The sequence below is a fragment of the Brassica oleracea genome, chromosome C3 (genome assembly GCF_000695525.1).
Source record: "Brassica oleracea var. oleracea cultivar TO1000 chromosome C3, BOL, whole genome shotgun sequence".
In the NCBI taxonomy this organism is placed as follows: Eukaryota; Viridiplantae; Streptophyta; class Magnoliopsida; order Brassicales; family Brassicaceae; genus Brassica; species Brassica oleracea.
This window is the reverse complement of record NC_027750.1, coordinates 16199739-16206228: the sequence shown is the minus strand read 5'-3', so window position 1 is coordinate 16206228 and position 6490 is coordinate 16199739. Positions and strand designations below refer to the sequence as shown.

Sequence of the window (6490 nt, the reverse complement as noted above, 5' to 3'; positions counted from 1 at the left end):
AAAAAAATTACACATAAAATAATCATGATTTTTGTTAACTGGGCGGATCATTATTTATATGATATCACGAAAGAAAAATTTCTGTTTTTAAAATTATCTAATTAACTCTATACTCATTTTTTTAATATTTTTTATATGATATCACACATTCGTAAGAAAATAGATAGTTTAAAATGCAAAAAAAATATATTTACTTAACGAATATAATATGAACAAATATTACAAATACATCATTTAATAAAATAAATAATTAAAAACTGAAAATTCATATTGGCGCGCGGATCAGAGCCTAGTTATTTTTCTAAGAGACACTCTTAAATAAAGAAAGAAACTCAAAAGAGAAGAAGATAGTTCTCCAATCGTGATCTTTAAATATTTCTTAAATTTTATAATATATTATATTTTTGTCCTCAATATTATCAGTAATTAAATATAATTACTAAACTTTCAAAATCAATAAACATACTATTTGACAGATATTAAAATAAAATACTTTTAAAAAATATAATAATATGTAATCAAATATAACTATAAATAGTATAAAAAATGTTAATAATATATTTTTAATCGAAATAGTTTTAAGAAAACATAACGATAAGTACTAAAATATAATATATAAAAAGTTATTCATGCAGTTTCAAGACATATATAATTATATATACTAAAATAAAAGGTGGATAGTGTTTTAAAGGGATAGACAATGCTTTTTAAAATTTGATAGTATACTATTCACTCTTTAATATTTAAGAGGATAATAAACTGTTGGAAATGAAAATCCCTTAAAAAAATAAAGATATTGACTGTTAGAAATGCTCTAACTATGCAGACGTGTGTATGTGTGAAAGGAGGATTCACGAGTTTGTTTGTTAAAATATCTAAGGATTAATGTAAGGCCGGGCATAGGAGCGTAAAACATGGTCTCGGCCTCCAAATTTTTTATAGATATTTATATAGAGATAAACCCTTAAATTAAAAAAAAATATATTAATTTTTTTTTTAAAATGTTTATAGTCTTCAAAATTTCAGATCTAGGTTGATATATAAACATTTCATCATTTTGTCGTTTATATTCATGAATTTTAAACTTATTAATTTAGTGTTATTATTTACAGTATTTATAGATGTTTATTTAGCAAAGGTTTCAGGCAGGTTTCAGGCTGTTTTAGTGATTTGTAAATATGTTTTATTCTACTTTTTATCATTGTTAAATATTATCCATGTATTTTTTTTTATTATTGTATGATCTCATCTAAGGGGGTGTATTCAACCGAGAGTTTTAGGTGATATGTGTTAAAATGACAAATTCAACATGAATTTTAAAAACTCATTTAAAATTCAGTGTTATTGAACTTGACATTTTATAAAGAACTCTGAAATCCACTGTTATTGAAAATATTTTAAATTGTGGAATTTTAAAGTTTTCAGGTGATTTTAGAGTATTTAGGTGGAGTTTCTTAGTTAAAAAAAATTAAAACTCAAATCCCATAGTTTTAGGTGATATTCTAGAGTGGTTTAACAAAAATCATTTTATTCTCTGTAATTCGTTAAAATCATCTAAAACTTCATTAAAAATCAAATCACCTCAAATTTTTGATTGAATACACCCCCCTAAATTTATTCATATTTACATGGTTCATGTTCAAAAAGATATCGAATTTGATTTTAAAATTATTAAATCATTAATTTCTTTTTGTTTTGATAACCGTGGGGTTCAGGCGACCGAAGTCAAACGACTAGTTCCACGAGGTCCACGGTACTCCACGTATTCTTGCCATTTAAGATTGTTCGGATGGCCATCAAAAATAAAACCATGGTTTCACTGTATTAGGTTTATTTTCTCTTAAGCGCCACTGAGCTACCCCGCTCTTTATCATCATTAAAACTGAAACTCAATATCTTTGTATGTTTAGATTAGAGGTAACACAGAAAACATGAAAAACTTAAAATTTTACATAAAATAATAAACAGCTATAGAAGATATTTTTTTTTAAAAATGTTTTGCATTGTTGACAATCGTTTTGTCACAATAGTTTTGAAGTAGAAGAAAATTACTAGAAGAAAAAATTGGCCACTGCAAATTTTTTATTACTGAACTCTGTCTAAACTCTAAACCTGCAATTAGAATTAGAAAAGGAGATGAAGTGGTGTCTACCTATATGGCTATATATGGAGATAAAAGAAAAAAATCGGAGAAATAATAGAAATAGTGTCTCATATTCTAAGAACGTAATACCATCGGTTCGGAATGTTCTGTTATCACCAAAGAAATTAGCAAAGAAATTAGTAAAGTAAATTTCTTTTTCATTTATTTGTTGTTTTTTGCTAAACATTTATTTCATAAATTATTATAACTTTATATTATACATTTTAATTTTTTTGGTCTTTACATTTTTGTGCCATACGTGCATTTCTTGTTTGTCTTCCCTAGTTATCTTTATTAAAAATAAATAAAACTTACAATAAAAAATATTGGCAACACACGAAAAATTGTTTTGTAGATTAAAAATAGATAAATACCACATGATAACAATAAAAAAGCCGTTAAAAAAATAAAATATATTTTTTGTTTGTTTCAAAATAGCATATAAAGAAAAATATACAAAATATTATTCATTAAAAAATATAAACACACATTACTCCTAAAATTAATTTTTTTTATGAATTAGGTTTAAATTCTAGGAGTGGGAGTTTATGGGTTATGGTTAAAAATTTAGGGTGTAAATTGGAATTTTTTATTTTTAATATTTATGTATTTCAAATTTATTATTTTTACTAGTATTTTTTTTTTTTTTTAATGAATGTTATTCTATGGTTGTTTTTTTTCATTTTGTGCTATTTTTATGATAATTATTTTGTGCTTTTTAGAAAAATTATCTTTAAAATTATTTAAAAATATAAGCCGGTAGAAGCATGATTTTTCAGTATATGATATGTGCATTAACGTGTCTAATTTTCTTAATAACAAATCATTTGTGATTTGAACAGAATGCATTAAAAAATATTTGTCACTAAAAAAAGAGGATAGAAAATATATGACAAGCTGCCCGAGTAACTATAATCAAACTGACACGGGCAAACAAAAAATGCTGCCCGTTGGGCGATCCTCAGAGTTCCAACACCAATAGAGTCGTCGTCTCCGTCTCTCTCTCTCTTTTAATTTTTTTTTACAAAAAGGAATCACTTTCCAAAAGGAAAAAAAGATTTAAAAAATTAATATCTCAATGCCTATCAACTTGTACATAAATGGGAAACTTCCCTCTTCTTCTCCATTGCAATCCCAAGAAGCCCCAACCACCGTGGCGCTTTATTCTCTCGCCTGAGCGCTTCACCGGTGGCAGACGGTGTCGTGATTCCTATCATCCTAACCTTCACATCATCTCTCTAGAGAAGCTGAGATGGGGCAGAGCATGAGCTGTGGAACGAGACCGGAGCACGGTATATTCGCCTCCGTGCAGTGCGGCGACATCGTCACTGTGCGTCGAGTGATGACTTCGGATCCGAGTCTGTTGCATCAGACCACTCCTTATGATCGTCACTCCGTTCTTCACGTCGCCGCTGCTAGTGGCCAGATCGAGGTTAGTTTTCTCCGAGATCTCACCGGAATATCGCATTTCTGATGTTTTCTGTTTTGCAGATTTTGACCTTGCTTTTGGAACGATTTGAGAATCCAGATGTGTTGAATCGTCACAAGCAGGTTTGAAATAACATCTGATTCGCATTTATGTTGCTGAAAACTTTTGACCTGATTGCGATTCTTGTAGACTCCGTTAATGTTGGCTGCTATGTATGGAAGGATCTCTTGCGTGAAGAAGCTCGCTGAAGTTGGAGCTAATGTAAGCTCACAACACGTCTCCTTTAATCTTCCACCTTCTTGAAAATTTGTTGTTGAGAGATCTTTCTTGGGAATCAATCTGCAGGTTTTGATGTTTGATTCTGTCAATAGAAGAACATGCTTGCACTACGCAGCTTACTATGGACACGCTGATTGTGTTCAAGCCATTCTCTCCGCTGCTCAATCCAGTCCCGTTGCTGTTCATTGGTGGGTCTCTTTCCAAATCTTGATCAGTTTTCTTGATTCAAAAAGGTCACACTTGAGATTTGCATTTATTCAGGGGATATTTTTTTTTTTTTTTTTTTTTTGTCAAACATTCAGGGGATATGCTAGATTTGTGAATATTAGAGATGACAAAGGAGCAACACCGTTGCATCTAGCTGCCAGGCAAAGACGGCCTGAATGTGTGAATGTTCTGTTGGATAGTGGTTCTCTTGTTTGTGCTAATACTAGCCTATATGGGTAATACAATCATTTCATTTGAAATCAAACATTTGTTAGAAGTTTCAGTGTTTTGGGACTAATCCTCCAAGCTTTGTTTAAACAGGTCTCCAGGGAGCACACCTCTTCATTTGGCAGCAAGAAGCGGATCTATCGATTGCGTCAGAAAATTGCTTGCTTGGGGTGCTGACCGTCTTCAAAGAGACACTTCTGGGTATATAAACATTCTCTTTTGCCACTTTCCTAAGCTTTATTTAAAGTCTTGTGGTATGATCATGCGAGCAGCCATTGAATCTTGAAACCATGTTTTCAGGCGGATACCCTATGTTGTTGCCATGAAACACAAGCACGGGGCATGTGGAGCGTTGCTTAACCCGTCTTCTGCAGAGCCACTGGTCTGGCCATCTCCTTTAAAGTTCATCAGCGAGCTTAATGACGAGGCAAAACTGCTCTTAGAACAGGCACTGATGGATGCTAACAGAGAGAGAGAGGAAACCATTCTCAAAGGAACTGCTTACTCACCATCTTTCTCTGGCACCGCCTCAGGTGATAACATGTCTGAGGTACTGTCACACCCGCTTAGTTGACATAAGGCTTCTTCAATTGTCTGTTTGATAATATGTAAAATGTTCTAATAACGCGGTATAATACGTTGTTAACAGATGAGTGACTCGGAACTCTGTTGCATTTGCTTTGAGCAAGTATGCACTATTGAAGTCAAAGACTGTGGTCACCAAATGTGTGCGCAATGCACACTTGCACTGTGCTGTCACAACAAACCTAACCCAACGACCTCAACCGTGACACCACCGGTGTGCCCGTTCTGTAGAAGTGTCATCGTACGGTTAGTCGTCGCCCAGAACAACAACAACGACAAGAGCAAGAGCCAATATGAAGTTGTTGATCATGAGGCAGGTGATGTAAACTCCTCAAAACTCAGAAAGCATAGAAGATCGATAAACCTTGGCGAAGAAAGTAGCAGTTTCATGGGTCTTTCAAGCATTGGATCGTTCGGAAGGATAACCGGCCGTAGCTCGGGAAGGATCGCAGCCGACAACGAGCTGATGAACCCATTTTGTGAGGATCGGGTCCACATATCAGTAAGGGGTGAATGTTTAAAAGATAGATGAAATTTATTATGTAGATTGAAATAAGGAAAAATGGCGTTGAATTATGTAATGCAATGATTTGTTGTTTCTTTGATAAGTTTGTCAAAAAAGGAATTTGTTTGTTGTTATTATTTGGTCACTTTTATTGTATGAAAGGTAATTTGATAAATCTTCTCTTTTGTCTCACTTGATTTTCTTTATAAAAAATTATATTTTACCAATTTTTATATATGGTAATGAACTAGTGATTAATAATTTAATATTATAACTGAAGTAAAATTTCTGTTCAATATTTATTTTTGTCAAAGATTTTGAAATATGGTAAATGGTAATCTCTTATATACTAAAGCGCAAGTCGTCTGACGAATAAAAATCTGACTTTGTGGCATATCATTTAAAATTTAAAGAAAAAATGTAATTTTTTTTGTTAAGAGAAAACAGTTTGGTTTATTAAAATAACTGATATATATATATATATATATATATTTCCGTACAAAATTAAAATCTAGATAAAATAAAAATTTCTATTATTTCTCCCACTAACATCATGATCCCACAATCTTTAAAACCGTTAATTTTTTTCTATCTCACGATATTATGAATTCTTTTCTACCTGTAATTGCTCCATTGTCTCTATATATATATATATATATATATATATGAGAGTTATATCAAATTTCAATTTCTAACAAGACAGATCGATGACTTCTAAGGATCGTGTCAACATTGTCAAGTCAACAATTCTATATCTAGATCGGCATGGTTTTTGTGCCAAGGCACACCAATACTCTTTTTGCGCCAAAAAAACATCTTTTCAAAGTTAGAAGATGAAGGTTAAAATTCAGTTTAGTGAGACTAAATACGTTAAACTCTTATTCAATACTCAAATCCTAATTTATGACATGTTGATTGTTTCATGAAACTTTTTTTCTTCTAACCTACTTTTTTTTCTTTTGCTCTGTAGATTTTGGCAAAGCGACATTCTTATATGCAGTCTGTGACTAAAAAAGGTAAACGTCATAAATTAGGTTAATACCAATTTGGAAATTAACTAAACTAATTTTCTATTTGCTTGAAAATGTTTATTGGTTGTGGTGGTGATAATACG

At 31.5% G+C, this 6490-nt stretch overlaps 1 pseudogene across 1 annotated transcript; it reads left to right on the top strand.

Moving 5' to 3' along the window:
- The first annotated feature begins 3228 nt into the window (after positions 1-3228).
- LOC106328118 lies at positions 3229-5568 on the top strand (annotated as a pseudogene). The gene is made up of 8 exons (XR_001267562.1): positions 3229-3575; positions 3635-3694; positions 3762-3833; positions 3918-4039; positions 4154-4294; positions 4380-4487; positions 4587-4836; positions 4936-5568. The product of XR_001267562.1 is annotated as a putative E3 ubiquitin-protein ligase XBAT31 (transcript).
- The last annotated feature ends 922 nt before the right edge of the window (positions 5569-6490 follow it).